The sequence below is a fragment of the Bubalus kerabau genome, chromosome 1 (genome assembly GCF_029407905.1).
Source record: "Bubalus kerabau isolate K-KA32 ecotype Philippines breed swamp buffalo chromosome 1, PCC_UOA_SB_1v2, whole genome shotgun sequence".
Lineage (NCBI taxonomy): Eukaryota > Metazoa > Chordata > Mammalia > Artiodactyla > Bovidae > Bubalus > Bubalus kerabau.
In genome coordinates, this window is record NC_073624.1 from 26,427,553 (window position 1) to 26,452,449 (window position 24,897).

Below are 24,897 nucleotides of genomic sequence, written 5' to 3' on the forward strand. Positions count from 1 at the left end.
TCATCAGGCAGCTCAAAATGTTTGGGTTGTTTGTTTCGCCATTAACTTTAGCCACATTCTGGTGCTACAGTAATGTCTGTCCTGTTAGAATCTTTCCCAGTTTACCAATTTCTTGCTTTTAACAAATAGATCTGAGCTACCCTTAGAGAATCCATTATATTTTTGAAGAACTAATGTGGCTTGGATCAAGTATTAATATCAACTTTTCTTCCCCTAATGCAGGACTTAAAGCAGTTTACATTGTCTGACTAATCTCATGAAGGATAAATAAGGACTTTTAAAAAGCAGAATTTTTTTTTAACCTTTATTATGGACAATTTCAAATGTATAGAGAAATAGAATGAAATAATGAGCTCCATGTGCCCATCACTCAGCTTAAGCAATCATTAGTTTTGGGGGCCAATCTTCTTTTGGCTAATCCCTACCACACCCTTAGCAAGTTTTCATAAATACTTACCTTTAGTGGTTGATAGAGACAAGAGAGCACAAGGCAGCTAAATTTAGGAAGGTAAACCAAGTAAGAGAAAAGGAAAAGATGGATTTCCTAGCTGATGTGAGTTATCAAGCAAACAGGTTCTTTCTGTGCTTTTGTCCTTTTTCTTTTAATGGTTGGTTAATGCTAAAAACTAATTCTTGTTGTTAATACACCCACTTTCAGACTGAATTTCACCCTTTTGTTCTTCCTATTTGTTTTTTCCCCTGAGGGTGTCTACATTCTTTATTTTTATTTGCTTTTCACCCATGTTAAAATGTTGAGAGGTCTGTGCCAGGGCATGAAATTAAATTTGCCCTGGGACCAACCACTCACCTGGAGATGTCTTTGTGACCATCTGGACTACAGACTAGAAGAAATTTTTTTTACCTTTATTGCAGGTTACTTAAAATAAGCTTTGTTGCCATTTCAGCTGTAAAGTCTCTAGTCCTCCCCAGTACTTATTTAAAATTATTGTCAAGAGTGAAAAATCTGATTGGAAGGTTTAACCATTGGCTAGGTTTGAGCACTTTGGAAGTTAGATTCTGTGGGAAAATCTTTAACTAGCCTTCTATAAATTGAAATTGATTATCAGGATTTAAAAAACTTAATTTTCTAGAAATTATAAAAATTGGCACTCTTTTCATGTAAAAAGTACTATAAAAGAGTTAAAAAAAAAAAAGACCTTGAGCAGAGTTTGACTTTTTTTTTTTTTTTTTTTTTTTCTGGACTGAAATGGAGGCTTTCTTTCAAGCGAATTCCCTGATGTTTGCTGTGTGTGATTTGGCTCTATCTCTGTAACTGCTAATATGTGGCATGGACTTTAAGCTGTTTGGGATCAGGATGTACCCAAACTCTATTGCAAGTCGGGATCCGCAGGCATTATGTTACACAACTGGCTTGCTGCCTTCTGTTTTCTGTGTTCTGAGTAGCTGCATTGTTTGTTGCAGTATATGCATTAGCTGTTGTCAGTGTTCAGTTTCCTGCAGGCTGACATAGTGGGAGGGGCTTTGTTTGATACATAGCTGAGTTTCCACTGTGTGAGTTCTTGAGTGCACACTGCAGCCATCTTAATTACACTTTAGTGCAACTGAGACAGTGCAGCTGTCTCAAAATGGCTGCTAACCTAGTCTTTGTAACTGCTTAGGCAGCCACTATGCCACTAAGGAGACCTGTCACTTGCATCAGGACCAGAGGTAAGAACCAATTACTCTTTATCTCTGAACATTTTAATTAAAAAATATTTGCATTTTACTAAGTTTATATAGAAAGGTGAACTTAGAGCTTGCTGGCTAAGAAGTTGAAATGTTTGCTAATAGAACCTATAAGCCTCTTTTATGGAAATAGTACATAGCATGCTGAGGTCAAAGGTTAAATTCCTGTAATTTCTCACCATCTTATGCTCTGTCATTACCAGAACATTTGATCACCACAGTAGTGCTTTTCTGGCCCTGATTAACTTCATGTTCCTTTTATGTTGGAAAATTCAGTGTGCTTGTTATTTATTTGTAGAAACAAAGAACAGTATATTATCTCAGATTTTTTTTTTTTAAAGAAGCCATAAATAAGTCTTGTTTTGCACAAAAATTGTGATTTTTCTAAGTTTGTATGTGTGTATCTTATGTTTTGGAGGTATTGTTTGCTTTCTGGGAAGAAGGTTAATTTTCTGGATATAAATCACAGTTACAAAAATTTAAAAAAATTTTTAGCACTGTTACTTTTTTTGTACTGTGCGTTCCAGTTCTTTATTATTATGCTGCCTCTTCCTGGCCACCCAGTTCTTTCAGTTTTGATGGAGCTAACTTTTTATCATTATATTTTTTGCTTAAATTGACATTGAGATTCAGATTTTGAATTTAGAAATAGCTCACATTTTCTAGGTCTGAATACCTTTTTCTTTGTATCTAGTATATTCTTATGCAACAGGACTGAAATAAATCTCAGTTTTTTAGTTAATTAAGTGATGTGTGCCCAGTTTACCTTAGTTAAAATCTGTAGTATACTTAAATTAATGACTCAGTAACTTTGTTAATTTAGTTTCAAAATTTTCAAAAAGCTTTCTTAACGTTGTTCTGAAGTAGAAAACTTTATTGAGATATTGTAAGTCGGTAGTGACCCAGAAAGTAGGAGAATTAAATTTTTGTTACTGTATTATTTCAGATAGCAGAACAGTTATTTATAATTAAAGCGCTGATACTTAAATCGCAGTACGTAAAATTTTTTTTCTAAATGATATAGTGCATCCCTCTATCTTTATCAATAGAGTATTATGAATATATCCCAGACTAATATGACATAAAACAGTAAGTTTTGAACTTTCTAAATACAGCAGCTTCTAAAAAATAGCAACTTTTTGCACCTTAAGTTGTTATGAAGAATCCTAGCATATAAAAAGGATATATGAATGGTGTATTTATTGTGTAAGTATTTTATAATGTGAACTTATGACATTTACTTATTATAAACTTACTTAATAAAATGAGAACAATTAGGCTGTTATGATAAAAATGAAAGTTTGAAACCAGATCATGTATGACAATTATGGTCTTTAGGATCTAGGTCACCTATTTGTAGACGTCTAGGTGCTAAGGGACTGTGGAATTCAGCTTGAAAAATACTCTAGAACATATATCCTTCATTTCTTTTCTGATATACAAATTTTCATGAAAGTAGTGTATAAGACCTATATTTGCATGATTTAACAGTTTAAAATTGCTGCCTTGCCCTCAAATTGTTTTTACTTGTTCTTATTTTTAAACTTTTTAAGCAACATTATTGTTTTTCCTAACTTAATCAGTGTTTATTTATTCAGTGGCCTAAAATGTATTTGGGATCATTAGCTCAGTTTTATCAACAGCTGCAGCATGTTCGTTTTATGTATTAATTTATTACTTTGTAAAGTTATTAGGACTTTTTTGTGTGCCGTAATGAATTCTCATACTCTGAACATTTCTTTATGTAAATGTACATATGAGCTTGCCTGTGAAAAAGTAAAAGAACTACGAATCCAGTATGTGTGACAAATCCAATATATGTGAGCGATCCTATCCATTGTGCATTTCGTTTCAGTAAGGTTTTGCCCCAGAGTATGAAATAGGAGAGTGAATGTGCTGTGACTCTAATCATTCTTATTTTTTTGGCTTCTTATAGTACAAACAGCTCAGTGTATTTCAAAAATTGCATATGATGTAAACCAGCTACTTGGTTTTATATTCTTTATTGCTGGAGAGAAACTAACTAGGTTGAAATTATTGATTAATTTCTGTTAACCTTCAGAGTAGGGCCTCAGGGAAATTTTAATGATCCATTCTTCTTGCCTTCTATTGTGGACTATAAAATTTACATCCACCTTACCCTCCACAAGATGAATCCACTGATTATTACTTAGACAAGAGGAAACACCAATGCACTGTGGTTACTCATTTCTGATTCTTTCAGTGCCATGTTGCACTTTTGCAGCTCTGAACATAAGCAACTATAAACATAAAGTTGACCTCACTGGGATTATTACTTTTAGGATTAGTCACAGTTTTTAAATTTTCTATGCTGAATGTTAGCTATTATGCCCAATAATTGAGGGCATAATAAATCTGGGTGCTGGTTAATTAGCATGTTACATTATTATTTTGTCACTTTTTGCCCTCCTCATTTGTTTATCCCTTTTCACAAGCCATTTTGCTAGCATAAATCTTCAAGAGAAATGTTGAGGTAGCAGAAAGAACATTGACCAAGAGTTCAAACCTATATTTGAATTATACTTTTGCTACCTTTTTCTTATATTGCCTAACTTACATTTTCTGATTCTCATTTCCTTATCTATAAAATGGAGGAAAAAATCCTATCTATTTGGCAAGGATATGTTGGCGATTTACATGTTTTTGAATAATACCAGAAAATACTCCACAAATACCTAGCATACTAATTTTCCTGTAGTACTTGAATGCTCTTCAGTTTCTTTTCTCAGATGTCATACTATATCAAATAGGATTGGATCAGGGAATGTGTTATGTTTAGAAAGAAGGGGAAATTTCTCATAGAACTCATGCTCAGAAGTGGTAACTAACACCATTATATCCACCTGGTAATTGATATATTCATATTTGTACTCCTGGGTCCTCTCTGTTGAATAAATTAGCCTTCCTTTGCTGTATGTGGGTAGTGGCAGATGTATTTATTAAGTCAAGCCAATATAGAATATTGTCATTGCAGAATTAGAGTAGGAGAAATGTTTCGGTTCCAGTCTGGCTGAGTAGTCCACACATGCAGTGAGAAAATAACTTTTTCTAAAGAGATAACTTGAATTCAGGAACTAAGAGTTTTATATGTTTCAGTACAGATGAGAGTCCTTACAGTATAGTTCTCTTTCAGTGGCCACAAACTGGCAGCGAGCAGACTTCTTTAATGTTTTAACCACTGCTCTATTTCTCTAATACTTAAAGTTGCCAGATTTTAAACAAAAATCTGCATGTCTCATCTTTTAGAAAATAGAATATTAGGTAGTGCTAGAAATGTATTTTGCTGGAGAAAAATAATCTACAGTTTAGTACATAGTCTCCTTCCTATAGGGCCTCCTCCTCACAGCTGGTCCTCTTCATTGATTCACATTACCTTCTGGGCTCCTGTGAGCTGTTCCTTTCAAATCCCTATCCTGCTTACTTCACAGATTGTTGGCGGCCATTAATATCTAAAATACAGCTTCTCATCCAGAAGAAAGTAAACATAAGTAAAATCTAACCTACTTCATGTGGTAGGAGAGATAGCATATGTAAAATCAGCTTACTCTTTAGAAGATACGGCACATTTGTCTTGTCCTGGATTTTATGGTAGAGTACCATGGTTACTGATTGAAGGAGATCCACTGACATCAGCAAAAAGTGACATTCATTTGAAAGTAAAGTGGTTAAAAAAATACAAACTAGGAACATTTAAGTTCCTCAAAGTCTTTTAATGTGATAATAAATTCTCTTTACATGTTATCACTGTATTAAATCTATCACTATATTTATTTGTTATATCATTATTGATGTTTTTAATGATGATATTGAATAAAAAATGTTAAATTACATTCACGATGTGCAATTTACTGAACAGGTAAATGGAATGAATTTTATAAAAGAGTTTTGCTTAAATTGATTAAGCAATATTAGCACTTAAAATAAGTAAGTTCCTAATAGAAAGTTCTCTTCACTGTACTAGACTACATAATTTCATAGGCCATTATATATACTTGTTTTTGTTAATATTTCACTTCCATGTATAAAAGATTTACCATCTCAGCTATGTGAAGACTTCCTTGATGATCCATGAAATATGGTAGTGTGTAATTGTGATCTGATGTGAATTTGAATTCCACATTTTCCAGAGTAAGCCAACTTCTTAGTGTTCATGTAATGCCATGGCATTGGTAACTCCAGTGATGTACTAGAAGAATGTTACTCATTTTTAGAAAGTGAGTTTCAAATTAGAGAGAAAGCTTTAGGGAAAATTGAAAATCCAGTTAACTTGCGCAGGAAACATTGATTGACTCCCTTTTTTCCCACTTCTTACACTCCTGAAAGAGAAAGTCATTTGGAAGAAAGCATAAAGTTTATTCACATAAGGGATTTTTAATAAATTGCTCAGGTTAGAACTTTAACTGAGTGTTCTCTATTAGTAATTTGTAAGTCTGTTATTGGACATCAATGTTTAAGTATGGAAATGATGAAAATAATGCTTACTTAATAAATCTTTGAGTTTAATGAGAAGGGGGAGTTTAACACAAGAAAAAAAACTGAGAGTTGCTTCTGTATCTTCTTGAGGATGTCTGCCTTCTCTGCTGAAGTAAACCAGACAGTACTGCCCAGTGGAGTCATCTGACTGATTTTTTTTTCTGACATACAAGCATCATGTCATGCAGAGCGGAAAGTATTAATGTAGAAGTCAGGAAGTGATTGTTTTGGTGCTGCTAGTGAGTAGTTGCATAGTTTGAATAAATTATTTAAGCTCTAGATGCCATTTTGTGATCATTAAATGAGGAAGGTGGTTGGACCACAGGTAAGAATACAAACTTTAGAATCAAACAGGGTCAAGGTAAATTCATGTTCTTCCACTCATTTGTTAGAATAGTGCTCAGAGTATCAATATAATGCCTATATATAGTAAGTGCTCAATTGGTCCTGGCTATTTGCTTATTTTCAGAATTTCAGTTTTCTTTAAAATGGGGATAAAGTACCATATAGAGTTGATACTGGGATTTAAATGGGCAAAACAAAGTACCTAGTGTAGTGTATGATACAAATAAAGTATGAGCAAGATTGGTTGCTTGTTCCTCACAAGGTTCCCTCCAGCATGAATTGTTTTGCTCTGTGTTTCTTTTTTTAATCATTATGAAATTGAGAGGTCTGGGGTACTAGGTACTCTAGAAAAGAGTTTAGGGAGAGAGGATTGTTAGGGCCCTGGCTGATACACAGTAACAATGCCCAAGAGCAAGGTGTTTAAATCTCAAATTGAAGACCTTCAAGAGCCCGAAGGGGACAAAACAAAGAGTTTTTATTTGTGCTAGGGCAGCATGATACAGTGAAACAACAATGTACTGTGAATTGATCAGTTGAATCAACAAATTTAATAAATATTTATTATGCCCCTCTTAATTTGCCAGGTACTGTTTTGATGGCTGGAATACAAGATCCTTTGCTCTCAAGGAGTTTACACTGGGGCAGGGAAAAAAGGAGCATAGAAGTAAATAAGAGATGCTCAACTGAAAATGCTGGAGGTGGGATGGGGTAGTGACTAGCTAGGTGAACCCTACTCAAAATGTGTTCTGTGGGTCAGTTCAGGGTCAGTTATCAGTTTATCTGTTCCTGGTCCTCCATTAGATAACTAAAATTAAGAATGTCTAGAAAATTTTACATCAATCTAAGAAAATAATTTTATATTAGATCAAAGAATAAAAATCACATATTTTATATGCTTCCCTCACCCCCAGATAACTCATCTTCATTGTGTTTTACAAGAATACTAATCTGTAATGGATTGGAAATAAAACCTTGATTCTTTACCACTGTTAGTTTGAGAAACATTGTTTCTCAATGTTTCTCAACTTTAATTTTAGTGTGGTAACTTCCATTCTTGGCACTTAGATAAATTTGAGCTTCTTACAGTTAATTAATTCATTGTTGGGATTAATTTATTTTGCTTTAAAAAACAGTCCCTACTTGTTATTAACATTATATTTTATGCTGGATTAAAGGACTTTAATTCCTTTGATTTTAAAGTACATTTATTCAAAGAGTTGGGTGTATAAAGTAGAAAGAGAGAGGGAGGAACCAAAATTAAAACTGGAATGAATACAATACTTAGATGATTTCCGACTCTGAGATTTTATGATCAATTGTTCTTTTGGTATAAAATCTTTCCTCCCACCAAGTGTTAATTTGCACAATGTCTACTATATGAAGTCACACAATCTTATATACTTGTCCCTGTTCCTTCATATGATGCTGGTGGAGCACAGATCCTAAGAAGAGAATATAGTTGAGGAAATCTACTGCTTCTTATCAGAGATAATGTGGGTAGCATTTAGGATTATCCACATATTAGAAGTCTACCAATTCCTGTTTTTATATAGCTTTATCATTTCCTTATTTAGAGCCTTATTTATTGCACGTAGGGATAATTTAAGACCTGTGTTTTAAGACAACTGAACATAAGATTAAAAAATAAGGAACATATTTTGGATAACCCTTAGTTAGCATATTAAATGGATTCCCCTGGTGGCTCAGATGGTAAAGAATCTACCTGCAGTGCAGGAGACCTGGGTTCAATCCCTGGGTCAGGAAGATCCTTTGGAGAAGGGAATGGCAACCCTTTCCTGTATTCTTGCCTAGAGAATTACAGGGACAGAGGCTATATAATCCATCGTGTCACAGAGTCAGACATGACTTGAGCAACTAACACCTTCATAGATAATGACTCAATTTTTACCCAGTCAGATCTGATCCAATAAAACAATACATAAGTGATTTAGGTTCAAAAAGAATATGTCACACAAAATATGTAGATACTTGTAATGTAACATACCTGAGTGTTGATATTGAGTGCATACTTTTGTAATATTCACCAGTGGTAAATATGTCGAATAATTTAAACATCATAATAGTGACACTTGAAGATGTATTATCTTATTATCTGGTAAAACATAAAGCAATATCATTCTAAGAACACGTCTATTTAATGATCATTTACTATTTAAGTGATTAATTAAAATTTGAAAGGCAGCTGTAGAGTAGAATAAGGGCAGCTTTTAGCTAATATGACTTATAGCTTATATTTTTAATGATTGTTAAAGTTGCAATCATTGGATTTATGTAATCATGTTGATTTATGCCACAAATTAAGGCTTTTGAATATCTCTGGGGGTTAAAAATATTCTTGATGTAGTGGGGTTAGAATTTCAGTTATATAAGAACTCTAAGTTGGTTTTTTCTTATTACCTGGATTTAAATCATGTTAGTAAATAGATAACTAGATATATTCTAGAACCAGTCAGTGCCTGTTGGGGAACAAATAGGGGAGGGTTTACTCAGCAGTATTCTTCAGTTTGGTCATGAAATGAGGACTGCTTTATGTAAATTGTTCTTACTGGCGCCAGCTAGCTGTAACTGCAGTCTGGCTGTGCTAGGGTAGCAAATAATATGTGTCATGGATTTTCTGTTTGGAATGTATAAGAATGCAGCCTTTTGGACTGAAAGAACAGAGTTGATGCATTAGAATAGGAGTACTGAGACCTCCACAATTGCCAGTGAATAAGTGAAATAGTGAGAAGCTATAAGCCTTTTAAGTTTTTGTTCTGCTTTTGTAGATTTGTACCTATTGATACTATTGGGTAATATGTGGGAGGTACTTAACTGCACACAGTTGCTGCAGACCTAATAGTTGGCAGCATAGAAAGCTATACAAAAGAATTCTGATTCTAGGCATCTTCACTTGCAACAGTCCTTTGGAAGATGTACGTTGAGTGTTCTGTGAGCTTCACTGACATGCTGTCTGATGTTTTCTGGCTTTTGTGGTTGATGGGATGTTTGCTGCACAAACTACACAACAGATGTGAACCACTGAAAGGAGTTTTAATATGTAGCCAGTCTACTGTATTCCTATTTTTTTTTAAATGAATATGTACCAAACAAGGAATTTAGGCTCAAAAAAAGCTGATGTAGAAATCTGCATTAGCTTTTATGCTTACACAAATGAACTGAGTAGCAGTGGTTAACAGAAGAGGAAGTCTTTTTCACAGTATCAAGCTGCCCACAGGTAAGAGATTCAGGTCCGTTTTCTATGATAACTCTTCTCCCTCCCCTACCTCCTCAGGCCTTATATCTGTCTCTCACCTTTGAGAAGTTTTTTTGTTTTTAGTTTTATTAATACCAAGATTACTAGATTGTTTAATGTTAATTTTCAGGAGATACTGAATGTCATATTTGGATTTGATTTCTTAAAAATATTTTCATCTTCTCTAATTTATCTCAGGTTTAAATTGAAAATAACAATAGGCTTCATATATGAGTATTATTCATGCATACAATATGTTCTTATTACATAGAAATCAGTTTTAGGTCTCTTCATAGTCCTGTTACTGTGTTCTCAGTTGTAGTGACACCAACTGGTACATAAAGAGCGATGACTTTGTAACCTTACAAAACATGAAGTTTTAGTTTAAATGTACCCCTTTGGCTTCAAAATCAGAATGCTTGTTTTCACAAGTGACTCATTAACATATATTAGATAATGTATATTTATACATATAACATGGTCAAGTGTTCCCTACCACCTTTATCATTTCCATTTCCACATATTTAAATTCATGACCATTTTATGAAGTGAATTTAAGAATCTAAAACTAACAAGAATGTATTAATTAGAAATTCTGTTGAGTCTAATTTTATTTCTTAAGCTTGTTGAAAGGTACATGAGCATTTATTATTTTGTGTGTGTGTGTCTGAAAAATTGCATACAAAAAAATCTCATTGAAATAAAAATAACTATATAAAATAATGAATATGGTAACCATTATTGTAAGTCAGGCATAACAAAGGCAACTCAGCACGCATGAAAAGATATGAAGATTTATGTTTATAAAGAAATGCATACTGATATATCAGTATTGCTGTTCAGTTGCTAAGTCTTGTCAGACTCTGTGACACCATGGATTGCAGCATGCCAGGTTTCCTGTCCTTCACTCTTTCACACTGTATCAGTATGGCCAATGATAAGATATACTACAGATTGATATAATAGTTGTAGAGGGATGAGAGTGGGGAGGTAAAGTTGAATGAAGCTGAGAAGGGGTAGTGAGGCTAGTTTAGAGAAATGGAGGGAAGGAATTAGAATAGGCAGTTCTCTGCCTTTGCATTCTTTCTGGGAGTTAAATAGCAGGTTCTTTCTGTAACCTGAAAGTGCTAGTTTTAGTTGGGACTTCAGTTCTTTAGATGAAGGGTAGTTGGTCCTTTATTACTGTGTAGTTGAATACTTGAACTCTAGAGGTCAACTGTGATAAAAGGCACACTCATGTTTCAGGGGCCCAAACTATTTCCCATTGCCCTTTGACTGTGTTGCTTGGGATTTTAAAAATGATTGTTTTAATATATGTTCTGTTGAAGTATAGAAATGTATATTTGTGGATATATTTCCTCCAAGTAAAGAATTTCATTAGAATTGGAGAAATGGTGATAGTAGAAATATATTAATTTTGAATAATGTGCTTGAGGTTCAGTGGAAGAATGAGGCTGGATGTGTTCTCTTGGTGTAGAGAGCACAGCTGGGAAATGTTTTCAGACTTCTCTTTGAGGCAATGTTTGGGAGAATGTTGGGCTAGGAAGACAGTGGAGATAGACTGGTTTATATATGTATATAGATAAAGAGGCAAGGAGTTGTTAGACCAAAACAGAGACATTTATTGATTACTATTAGAGTTCAGGGTCACGGCAAAGAAAGATGTTGGAAAAAAAGAGTGTTCTATCTATAGAGAAAAAAACCTAAAAAGAGGCATATAAGACAAAAATAAAGGACATGAGCATAATAAAGTTGTGCAGTCTTCGAGACTGTTAAGCTTGAGTGTGCATGATCCAAAAATCTAGGGAATGAAATTTGAAGTTTTAGTTTTGGTGCTTCTCTTAGGCAACAACTTTTGTTTAGCAAGCAGTGTAGACCTAGAAAATCTTCTAAGTGAAACGGACGTGAGTGATCTAACATCACACCTTGCACTGGAGTCTACTGTTTGTTATTTCTGACAGGTAGTTATCTGGCTTCTACATCAACGTTTCTAGTGACAGAAAAGAAAGGCTCTAATTTTATAAGGCAGTTCCTTCTTTTGTTGGACATCCAAAACAATGAACGTTTGCAGATTTTGAAACAAAATTGGCCTTTCATTGTTTTGTTCCTGCCCTCTACCTTGTGTCTGTCTCTTTCTCTGTGTATCTCTCTGTAATTTTTACATGACAAATCTGCACTATTTAAAGAAAGCCATTAAAATTCTCTTGTGTTTTATAGGCTAAATATCCACCATTTTTCTGACGTTTGCTCATATACTGCATTGTTGTAGGTTATTCTTTAGCCTGGTCATCCTCTTGTTTATTCTACTGTTTTTATTTTTTTTTTAATATAAATTTATTTATTTTAATTGGAGGCTAATTACTTTACAATATTGTATTGGTTTTGCCATACATCAGCATGAATCCGCCACAGGTGTATACGTGTTCCCCATCCTGAACCCCCCTCCCTCCTCCCTCCCCATACCATTCCTCTGGGTCATCCCAGTGCACCAGCCTCAAGCATCCTGTATCACGCATAGAACCTGGACTGGTGATTCGTTTCATATATGATATTATACATGTTTTAATGACATTCTCCCAAATCATCCCACCCTCGCTAATATTCTACTGTTTTTAAAAGTCTCTTTTTATCTGTGATGCTCATAAGTAAATACATTACTAAAAAGAATGTTCCTTTTTTCTGACAGTGTACTTCTGTTCTCCAGTTTTAAGTTTGCATTGACATTTTTGGCAGCCACTTTCCACTGCTGAATTTTATTGAGTTTGCAGTAAGTTAAAATCCCTTAGTCTTTTTCATGTATTCCATTGATAACATGTAATATACTTAAATATTTGAACCAAGTGTATTATCTTATAATTATATTTTCTTAATTTCTAATGTGGTTTATTATGCTTTCTTTTGATTTTCCTTGCTTGTTTTCCCCCTTTAGGAAGTCTCTCAAAGAGCTGGTTTTAGATTTCATTGATTGCTTGCTGTTTTATTGAGTTTCCCATGATAATTTTCAATTTTTATTGTAGTTACTTTCTTTGGGTTTATAACTTTTACTTGCATTTTTGAGTTTGTGCTTCTTTATTAATATGTGCATTTAGGTTTTCTCCTGAGTATCATTTTAGTTGAATTCCCTGGGTGGTATTTTGTTAATACTTTGTTGTTTATATTATTTAGCCACTGACTGCTCCTTAATCTAAAGTTTTTTTTTTAATTTATAAGGAGATAACTTTGCCTCTCATTTCATTATTGTTTATCTAACTGTATTAAGTTATGGCTAGAAAATGTGGCCTTGTGTGAATTTTGTTGGGGGGGGGGGGTTGGTCTTTGAATTTATTACTATTTCCTTATCACCATATGCACAGTCAATATTAATGTATGTTGATTTTTGTTCATAAAAATTTGTATTCTGGGTTTTTTGGATATACAGTTCTAATTACTTTTCTACTGAGCGACTTCACTTCTTCACTTCAGCATGTTAATTGAGAAATGCATTTTTAATATTTGTTTTTTTCATCTGTAGAGTTTAGAAAGAGGTGTGTCTATCTTTCTGAATTTATTAGTTTTTCCTTGAATTTTTAAAAATATATTTTTGGTTTATGTGATCTGAAGTGGTATTATTTAGGTATATCAGACATAATGTTTCTAGTGGATTGTACCTTTTATTAATTAGAAATATCTTTTTTGTTCCATTACTGGATTTTAAATTTGAATTTTTTCTTATATGTTACATGTAGGTTTTATACATATACTTAACTTTTTTTTGGTTGGCATTTGCCTAATGTATCATTTTAACCTGTTTTCAACCTTTCTACTCTATTTTATTATAAGGTAATATATAGCACATATTTATTTGATGATATTTTTGTCATTTTACCCAGTTTGAAGCCTAAGTAACTTTTAGATTAGACTTTAGTAACTTTTAGATAACTATTAGTAACTTTTAGTAACTATTAGTAACTTATAGATAACTATTAGCAACTTTTAGTAACTATTAGCAACTTTTAGGTAACTATTAGTAACTTTTAGATTTTTTTCTTTATTCCTTTGTTCCTTATTCCACAATCTTAAAGTCCATTAATTCCCATTTTGTAATTATCTTGTATTTTGTTCCAGAATATTTGTTTTAAAGATGGTCGGTCCTCAATTATTTTAGTCTGCTCATGAGTTTTACTTGTTTTGTGGAGCATTGCTATTTCCCTTAACTGAGTTTCTTTCTAGGGTCTTTTGCTGTCTTCTATCTGTAAGTATATCTTTATATATGTTACAATAATTTATTAACTCAGTCTTTGCTCACAAGTAATACTTTTATTTTTTCTATCCTTGTTGATTTTCTGGCAATAGGATTCTAGGCTAAAAATAACTTTTCCCTGAACTTTGGGGATATTGTTTTATTTTAGCATTTAGTATTGCTGATGACAAGTCTGATGTCAGTAATTTTTATTCCTTTGTAATTAAAATGATGTTTAAAAAAATTCTGAGTTATTAGTATTTCTTCATACGGGTTTTCTGAAATCTTAACATAGCATGTCTATCTAAGTGTTAAAAAATTTAATTTAGTCTGTTTTGGTAATTAGTTTTTCTTTGGAAAATTTTTTTTTTAGGTCTGTGAAGTTTTTTTCTTACTTTTCTCCTTTTTTTCCCCTCAGTTCTTTTTTTCTATACTTCCTCTTGGATGAATGTAGTTGCTTCTGGGTATATCCCTCATATCTCTTAGCTTTCTGTTTGTCCTTTGTATAATCCCTACCTCCGCCTGCCCTGAAATTTTTAATTGATTGTACTCATCTTTGTGCTTGAGAGTTCCTGTTTTACTTTGTGTGTATGCTGACCCAGGTGATTACGAGGGAGCTGTTGCTTGCTGCTCATGGCATAAGCTGGGAATTTGTGTTTTCAGTGGTGGCCTTCTTTCCCTGTCTCTTCGGGAGCTTAGTGTCTATGTGAGTCACTACACTGTCTACATTCATAAACGTCACGTCACTGCTGCCTTGGTTTAGCATTAGCATGAAAGAGGTTGGGAAAAGTGGAATGAGCTTAACTGTTAAGATAAATCACACAAATACGTTGTCATTTGAAAATTGAAACTGAAATATCAGGTTTAAGTATAAGTTTTATCTTTTGTCTTTTCTCCGCAAGGGAACTGGTGTAACTAGTTTGGCATTTATCCTTCCAGACTTTGAAATATCACTTATATGCATATATAAATGTTTAGAAATATATTATTTTGCATTTGAATACTTATTGACTACTTATATGTCTGAGAATTGTCTATTTATGTCCTCATTAATCTCCATAACATTTTTATGAAGGCAGGCATTATAATAGTCTCAGTTTCATAGATGAAGATACTGAGTCAAGGAGAGGATAAATATCTTGGACAGGTTATTTAAGAAGGAAATGATCATACCTGTATTCAAAGAGGTATGTCTGACTTCAAAGTTTATACTGTTAAGTATATTGAATTCTGTAGCTACTTGTATACTTAATATTCACACCAATAAAAAGTATCTACTGTGTTCTTGATTTCTCTTATTGTTCTTTATTCTTTAGTGGATCTTCCAGTATTTTTTAACTATTAGGGATTGATTATTAATTTGTTTGTTTGTTGTTTGCTATTATAGTACAACAGTAGATATCCTGATACATTACCTTTTAAAAATATATTATTAGTAATACTTAAGATGGATATCTCAATGTATTCTTTGGTGTGTCAAAGTGAAAGTGAAAGTGGCTCAGTCTTGTCAGACTCCTTGGGACCCCATAGACTGTAGCCCACCAGGCTCCTCTGTCCATGAGATTCTCAAGGCAAGAACACTGGAGTGCATTGCTGTTCCCTTTGCCAGGGGATCTTCCCGACCCAGGGATCTAACCCGGGTCTCTTGATTTGCAGGCAGACTCTTTACTATCTGAGCCACCAGGGAAGCCCTTTGTTGTATCAAAGTGATACACAGTTCTGCTTATTTGCCCCTGAAAATAGTTATGACACTGAAGTCTTATATCAGCAGTGTATGATGCTACTCATTGCTGTACATTATCGCTAACAATATTCTTTACCGTCTGAGCCACCACGAATCCCAAGTAGTTGCCAATCTGATGTAAACAAAATATTTTCTCTTTGTTTTGTCTTTTTTGATTATTATCGAAGTTGAATATTTTTTCTTATGTTCCTTTTATGAATTGCTTATTTGATTTTTTTTTTTTTTTTTTTGTCCTTTTGAGTTTTTTGTCTTTATTATATTCACTAATAGATACTCTTTTATTCTGGTACTAATCCTATTAGCACTATGCTTTTTTTTTTTTTTTGAACTGGGGGCTGCTCTGCTACCACAGCTGCGTGTTAGGCCCGCCTCCCACCCAGGGGACAAGCTCCGCCTATTTGGCGGTGCAGCCACTAGGCTGGCAGGCTGCTGCCCACTGATTGGCATGCCCTTGGTGCGAGGCACCCCAACTCAGTGCACTGTCCTCCCCGGAAGATAAGCCGAGATTGGCTCCCACAGAAGACTGGCAGGTGGAGGAGTGGAGGAAGGAGGCCTAGCACCTGAGAAGGGCTGGGGTGCGAGCCCACTATGCTTTTTAGGTTTAAAGTGTTTCTCAAAACTTGTGGTTACTTATTACTTTTCTGTGCCTTTGATATATCTCTACATTGAGTCATATACCCAGCATAGTTCTAATGTTTCACATACTTTCATTGTTTTGTCAGTCTTTTTCTTATATTTTGATGTTTATAGATACCATTTTTCTTGCTATTCTGAATTAAATGTTTTCTTCTTTATATCTTTTCTGAGGTCTTACTCTTTTTGTCAAGATTTCTAGAACAGTAATACCACACTTCTTGTTTTTGCCTTTTATGGAAATATCTGTGATGTTTTACTACTAAATATGAAGTTTCCTATTGGTTTGAAGTTGCCATTATCAGGTAAACAAGCAGTCTTTATGTTCTTAATTTTCATTTTTACCAGTGAATGAGTCAGGGAACATACTCAATGCCTTTTCAGTTTCTGTTGAAAAATGACAGTTAGTTTTATGGTTGTTAATACATATCTGAATATGCTTAATTTTTAAGGTATTAGAGGTGTTTAAAATGTGCAATTTAGGATAGAAAATTCTTTTCATTTGGTAGTTAGCCACGCCTATAGGGATAGAGTGCTTCTAATGAGAATGTATAATTTTTTGTTTCTGAGCCTTAAAGATCTAATAGGAAGTCTGAGTCATTTCATAGAGACTGCCCTTCTAGTTTCTCCAAGGACTGTTCTCTGCACAGTATATTATTGAGAGAGTTGTTATTGCCATTAACAGTGACCTGGCTAATCACGTCTTTTCCAGTAGAATAACTTTAGAATGTATATTCCAATATTTAAAGGATGATAAAAAAATTTTGTAGCGAACTATGATAAATATTTGAAAATACCAAAATAAGGTCTTTGATCTGAATTTGTGAACCCTTGAAAAGAACTTGGTGGTGTATTGCATTTATGATTGTATTTCTTTGGGTTTCCCTCCCCAAACCCTTCCTTTTCCTTTTCTTTCCTTTTTTTTTTTTTTTTTAATTCTGGAGGCTCTAGGCTCAGTTAAATATTTTAATGTGGCAGACAGCCAGATTTCCAATAGTCCTGAACTCAGCATGTTGCTGTTGCTTAGCAACTACTTGTGAAGTCTTGTGGATATAACTGAATTATAAGTAGGGTTATGGGCAGAAGTGGAATTGAGATTGGTAAGAAAGGCGTACTCTTTCCCCCTACCCCTCATTTGAATTTGAGTTATTCTTTATGCAGAGTTAGTTTTCAGAAATCTGGCTTATAAAAACTGGGTGTACTAACCCTATCAGGAAGACAGGGCTCTGTAGAGGTCTTGTTTGTAATTACACATTTGAAAGCCTGTTTTTATTATTAGGATTAAATAGTCTACTGGAGAGATAGCAGTAAATGGAAAATAGAGTACTTCTCCTAATTTTCATGGTTATTCATGTAGAAAAGTTTCTACAGATGGTATTACTGCCTATATTTCTTTTCCACATTTATGTTAAAATTTACATGTGTAACAAATTTTTGGTTATAATTCTATAAAACTTTTTAATCACATTGTTTATTTAGTGTCTTAAAAACTGTCCTAATAGTGACCATGTAGGCATTTGATAAATACACAAGTACTCCAAGCTATCTTTGCCATTTCTCAGTAGAGCAATGGGTTTTCAAGAGGAATTTATTAAAATTTTATTTGAGTCAAAATTTAAGGATCCTCTTGGTCCTTTGTTTTCCATTTATTCCAGATGGAAAACTTTAGACCTAAAGGTCTTGAATGATTTGCCCAAGCCAACTCTCTCCAATCTGTGTTTTTTTCCTGCATTATTATCTTCTACTGATGCAGATCTAAAAGCTTTTTTTTTTTTTGCACTCATATTTCATCAGTTTATACAAAGTTTAATTGTAGTCTGTAATTTAAAATAAAAACATAAACTGAATTCAGTAAGCAAGCACAACTAATATGAGCAGATTTAGATGAGAACAGAAGAACATGAGATCTCAGTAATACTTCTGGTCATCAGTCAATATGTTTATAGAATGGGTGGAAAACATTGGCTTCCTTGGTCTAACGGTTAGTAGGAGAGAGATTAAGGGAGTTTTCAAAGTATAATATTTTGGTGAGATTTGCAGATTTTTTTTAGGTTCTGAAAGAAAACAAAGTGATAATCCTTAGTTTTTGGTAAAGGAACTGTGTTTTCTTAAAATATATCACAAGATTTTTGTAGTAGCTTCTGGTAGCCCAACTTGTGAAAGTAAGCTTTTTAAGAACATTTGCCTAACGCAAGTAGATTATATTCTCTTATATGCATTGTTTGCCAGGGAGATTTCAGAGTGGGCATGTAATTTTTCTTTTTTTGCTCCCTGGAAGAATGCTGGTCCATTCTGAGTTGTATGCCCAAGAGAGATCTTGTTATCAAAAGCATAAGTTTTTTCTTAAATTCTAACAGAAGAAAAACAGATTTGCAAATAAGATCAATTCAGAAAGTTGCAGTAAACATAATTTTAGTTAAATCTATTCAATGATAATATACTAGCAAATATTGCTTTGCTACAAAAGAGAAAAATTATAGGTACAAAGAATTTGAGTTTGCTCTTTGAAATGAAAGATTAGGCTTCTTTTTTAAATTTAGTTATGTTTGTTGTTAGAGTTAAACTTCTGTACACATAGGCTATGGCCACAGAATATCTGGTTCTCAGATGACATTTTGAATTCCTGTGGGTTGTAGGAGGTCAGGGTCTAGAGATGGGTAAGAGTATAGAGATATGGAGGAGGCTGACATTTCTGGCATGTATCTAAACTTCGCTAGAGTATTTACTTGCTGTACTAATTTTTAACACTAAGGTGCCATTGATAGTTCAGTCCTCCCAAAATTCCAATTGGTGTGTGATAAAATGTTTACTTTGAAAATTTCATGCTTTTTTTGTTCCCTTAAATATAAAACTGGTGTCAGTAAAATTAAAATGTATAATAACTGCTTTAAATAATTTTAAGGAAATATGAGGTGCTAAGATATATATTTAAAGTGATAATTTGACTTACATATCTGGAATTGTAAAATACTTTTTCCCACTTGTTGTGCCTTGTTATCAAATTTCGACCCATCTGTTACATTCTTCCTCTCTAATTATAACTCATAGGTTAATTCATATCTTTTTTTTTGATGAGGATCATAGTTTGTTCAGGTAAGTGAACAAGATGAATTTACATTTAAGTTTTAAATTGTCTTAAAGATGTGGATACAGTTCTAAGTTAGATCTGAATATCCAAGTCACATGTGAATACAACATTAAGAAAAATAAGTAAAACAATAAGCTAAGTTACCTTTCATTCGGAACACTGCTTAAAATAATAATATTTATGTTTTTAAAGGCTTGGTTAAACTTAATTTTAGAATCTAGCTATCCTTAAAAGGATATACTACCAATGGATTGCTTTTTTGATGTATTTTCATCCTTCACTGGAGCTCTTTTTGTTACTTAAAACTGTTCTGCATTTTTATGTCTTAAACACATTGTTTATAAGCTTTATTAAAAACAAGTCTTTTACATGTAATTTTCATAATGAAGTTTTTAGACTTTCCACATATCAAATACATGAATTCCTTTTTTGACCAAAGAAAACATTTTAAAAGTTAATTTACCACTTTATTAAAACATAATGGAGGGTTTGAGATATTTAAAACATGAACTTTGATAGGCCACATTTGTTTTAATATGATTTGATTGTAACCAACCTTTCATTTCAACAGCTATAATTTAAATTCTTGAAAATAAAAACAAATTTTTTCCCCTTTTACCTTTTCTCTTTATTTTCCTTTTATTTAGTTATTTTTAATTTTGGTCATTCTTTAGAAGCTCATGAGCTTCATAGTTAATTACATTAGACTTCACATTGCTTGGCATCTTTATGATTCTCCAGAGTAAATGTGTTATATACATATAAGCATGCATACTAAACATAAATGTGGCTTCCCTGGTGGCTCAGATGGTAAAGAATATGCCTGCAATGTAGGAGACCCAGGTTTGATCCCTAAGTCAGGAAGATCCCCTGGAGAAGGAAACAGCAGCCCATTCCAGTATTCTTGCCTGAAGAATTCCATGGACAGAGGAACCTGGTGGGCTACAGCCCATGGGGTTGCAAAGAGTTGGACACCACTGAGCGACTAATGCTGAGAGAGACTGAAGCATAATTAGGTTGGAAAGTTAGAATGATGACAACATTCTTTTATTTGGGCGACAGAAACATGTTGTCAACTTTAATATTATCCCACATTAAACAAAACTGAAAAACCAAACATAGCGGTATTGTAAAGATTAAATATTTATATGTTTAACTTTTACTTGACATGAATAACAAGATTGTTTTCCTCAGGAATTGTTGTAGTTTGATTGAAGAAACAGTTATTGAATGTTGACTGTGTGGAAAGCCCTATATGTTGGAACAAGTTTGTGTCAAAAAATAAGGCCTAATCCCCACCTGTTTAGAGATCTGCTTTGATTAATATTTAATCTTTATATTTTTAATACACAGTAAAATCTTTTACTCTTAAGTAAGATTCTCAAATGATTGCAGGGGAAAAGTGTTAGAAAAAAAATGCAGCACTGTTCAGATTTTGACAGATTTTAGAAGTTTAGAGATGTAAGAACTGTGATTAAAGTGTTAACTTTTTCTCCTGAAAAAAGAACACTTAAATATTTATGTACATGTATACATGTGTACATATATAAGTAAAATGGTATGGACAATGGCATGTAACTTGAAATTGGTCAATTAATTTAGCTTAGAATTCATTTTTCTTTAATTGCCACTTAGTAAGAAAAAGTTCCAAGTTAATATTCTAGATGAAATGCAAGGTACATAATTTTCCCCAGGAAAATAAAGTGTTTTTGCTGGTGGTTTTCCTCTTATATTCACGTCTATTCTGGGATTCATACTAGCACATTGTTTCTATTTTTAGGCTGTTGCCAGGCAGATTAAAAATTTCTCCTCTTAGGATTGCCCACTTTCTAGTTTTCTGATTGGTTACATGAACCTGCTTTCTTTAGCCAACCATAGTGACTATGCAAATTGTATTTCAGTTTCTGTTGCAGTGAGAGAACTGATAAGATGGCTGCAGGGGTTTTCCTTTGGGGTATGTTTATTATTCTAAAGAGGATTTTCATCATTATGTAATAAGCAAAAGTAGATTTTTTTTCAAAATGGTATTTTATTTTTTGAAATGTGAAATCAACTAATTAAACAAGTTTTATAAGCCTTGAAAAATGCCTCTTATGTCAGATTAGGTTAATTTTAATGGAGTTCTGTATTGAACCTTGTTAGAGGCAGCATTTTGTGTCAGTGGGTATATGTTACTTTTTGTTAGTAAACATCCTGACTTCACAAAGGAAGGTTGACTTCTATGTAAACCTGCTGTATGTGAACATGTCAACATGTTAGTGTGTAATTCTGTCAGAGATATTCTAGATTACTACCTTTGCTTTATAAAATAATTTCATTGTTTCGCTTAAGAATAATTTTTTATTTTAGTTATATGTATATAGCCCATCATTCTTTTAGTCGGTGTTCACTAAGTGTATATTATATTCCAGACACCGTGTAGCTTATTAATATTATTCCCAGATATTTACTTTATTTTTTATTCTTTTGTTAAATGACCTGTGAAGTACGTCATAGTGATACCAGCATATTTTTAAGATGTTTTCTGACAGCAAAACTTGGGCATTTAAAATGTATTAATCTTATACTAAATACATGATGAGATGTGCCAAAGTATTTCATAAAATAGACATAAATGTAGGTATTATAGTCCATTTATAATATTTATTTTAAAAATTGAAGTATAGTTGACTTACAGTTTTATATTAGTTTCAGGTGTAAAATGTGATTCAATGTTATTATGGTTATATACCATACAAAGTTATTACAATTTTACTGACTGTATTCTCTGTGCTATGACATTCCTTCCCTGTGACTTATTTATATTATAACTGGTAGTTTCTACCTCCTGATCCCCTTCACCTGTTTCACTCATTCCCCACATTGCCTCCCCTAATAATTATTTCTAGAAAGATACATGTAACGTACTGGTAAATACAGTGGCAAGACACTTCATATTGAATAAAGACAGTACTGAGAACCTGTGACAAAGCATTATGTAACACCAGAAAGTTCAGTAAATAAGCCTTGTTTATAAGCAAGTTTATCATTAATTACATGTAAGGCCTCTTGGTTATAGTACCAGTTTATAGTAAAAGAGAATGCTCCTGTTTCACTTAGGACGCCCTAGTCCTTTTGGAAAAGGCAGTTGATTGCATTTTCTATGTATAAGATACTTGATTCATATATGTACCTGGAGTGTTCATTTGCACCATACTCAGTACTGTTTCCTTGTTAGTAAAATTTGTTTTGTTCTTTTATCTTCTCATGTCCATTATTACATCCTGTGAGATAAACACACTACAGAATTATGTCCCATTTAGGACAGGGGGAAAAAAGTAACTGGCTTATCTGAGAGGAACACATGGAGAACAAGGTTGCTGTTTTTTCTACATATTGCCTTTTATAGAAGTATACTAATGTAATTACAGGTATACTTGTTGACCTAGAAGTGTTAATTCCCTTAAGTGGGAACCAATTCTCAGTTCTTTTTGTTTTTGTTGCTTTGTCTGTGTTGAAAGTGTGACCCAGTAAAAGTCATAGGTTGAAAACAAATGAAAAATTATTCAACTCTAGTTTTGCTGTTAAAAAAAAAAAATCACAGGCTTATTGAAATGTAATTCACATGCCATATAATCCACATGATTAAAGTATACAACTCATTGATTTTTAAAACATTCACACAGTGTGTAACCATCACTACAATTAATTTTAGAACATTTTTTATTATATTATAAAGAAATCTTGTATCCATCAGGAGCCATTCCTCATTTCTTCCCCAACCCCCAGTACTAGCCAGCTACTTATCTGCTGTCTTTATCTGGACATTTCATATAAATAAAGTTACTCAGTGTGTGGCCTTTTGTGATAGGCTTCTGTCACTCAGCATGTTTTCAGGGTTTATTCATGAAGTTACATTTATCAGTACTTCATTCCTTTTTATAGCCAGGTAATATTTCATTTTAATGGATATACCACATTTTATTTATCAGTTGCTGGACTATGCTGGACTATGGCTATTATGAATAGATACTTTTAGGAGGTTATGAGAAGTGCTTCTATGAGTATTTGTGTATAAGTGTTTGCATGGATGTGATTTTATTTCTTGTGGATATGTATACCTAGGAGTAGAATTGCTAGATTTTTATAGCAGCACTGTTCAAGAGGTGCCAGCCTCTTTTCCAAAGCACCTGCTCCACTTTACAGCCCCATCAGCTGTATGAGGATTCCAATTTCTCTCCATCTTTTGCTAACACTTGTTATTTTCTGCTTTGGTTATAACCATTGTGTTGTGTGTGAAGTGTTAATTATGGTTTTGATCTTCATTTCTCTAATGACTAATGATGTTGAGCATCTTTTTATGTTTGTTGCTTATTGGCTTATCTTTGGAGAAATATCTATTCAAGTCTTTTGCTCATTATTAAATTGATTGTTTTACTATTATTGAGTCATAGCAGTTTTTATATATTCTAATAGATACAAGTCTCTTTTCAGGTATATTATTTACACATATTTCCTCCCATTGTGTGAGTTATCTTTTCACTATCTTGATGGTTACCTTTGCAGCACAAAAATTTTTTAATTTTATGAGGTCCAGTTTTTTTTTTCTTTTGTTAATCTCTTGGGTTATAGGTAAGAAATCATTGACTATTCTAAGGTCATGTAGATTTATATCTGTTTTCTTTTAAGATTAAAAATTTTAGCCATTAGATTTAGGTCTTTGACCCATTTGGAGTTAGTCTTTATTTATGGTATGAGATAGGGGTCCAAAGCCATTATTTTGCATGTGGCTATTCAGTTGTTTCTGCACTATCTATCTGTTGAAAACACTGTTTGTTCCTCATTGAATGGTCTTAGCACTCCTGTCAAAAATTATTTAACCATTAATGTGAGGGTATATTTTTTGACTGTTCTAATCCATTGCTGGAAGAAGTACAAGCTGGAATCAAGATTTCTGGGAGAAATATCAATAACCTCAGATATGCAGATGATACCACCTTTATGGCAGAAAGTGAAGAGGAACTAAAAAGCCTCTTGATGAAAGGGAAAAAGTGAAAAAGTTGGCTTAAAGCTCAACATTCAGAAAACTAAGATCATGGCATCTGGTCCCATCACTTCATGGAAATAGATGGGTAAACAGTGGAAACAGTGTCAGACTTTATTTTGGGGGGCTCCAAAATCACTGCAGATGGTGACTGCAGCCATGAAATTAAAAGATGCTTACTCCTTGGAAGGAAAGTTATGACCAACCTAGATAGCATATTCAAAAGCAGAGATATTCCTTTGCTAACAAAGGTCCGTCTCGTCAAGGCTATGGTTTTTTCAGTAGTCAGGTATGGATGTGAGAGTTGGACTGTGAAGAAGGCTGAGCGCCGAAGAATTGATGCTTTTGAACTGTGGTGTTGGAGAAGACTCTTGAGAGTCCCTTGGACTGCAAGGAGATCCAACCAGTCCAT

At 33.4% G+C, this 24,897-nt stretch overlaps 1 protein-coding gene across 7 annotated transcripts in view; it reads left to right on the forward strand.

The window, feature by feature from the left end:
- The window catches only part of ATF7IP (activating transcription factor 7 interacting protein), a 115,564-nt gene that overhangs the window by 17,800 nt on the left and 72,867 nt on the right, over positions 1-24,897 (forward strand). The window contains exon 1 of one of the 7 annotated variants that reach the window (XM_055570784.1): positions 1,202-1,668. The exons of 4 other annotated variants lie outside the window; for them this stretch is intronic. The gene's annotated coding sequence lies outside the window, so the exon portion shown is untranslated. Of the gene's footprint in view, positions 1-1,201; positions 1,669-16,548; positions 16,680-21,343; positions 21,417-24,897 lie in introns of those variants that run through there. 2 more of the 7 variants (XM_055570778.1, XM_055570774.1) reach the window with 2 other exon arrangements.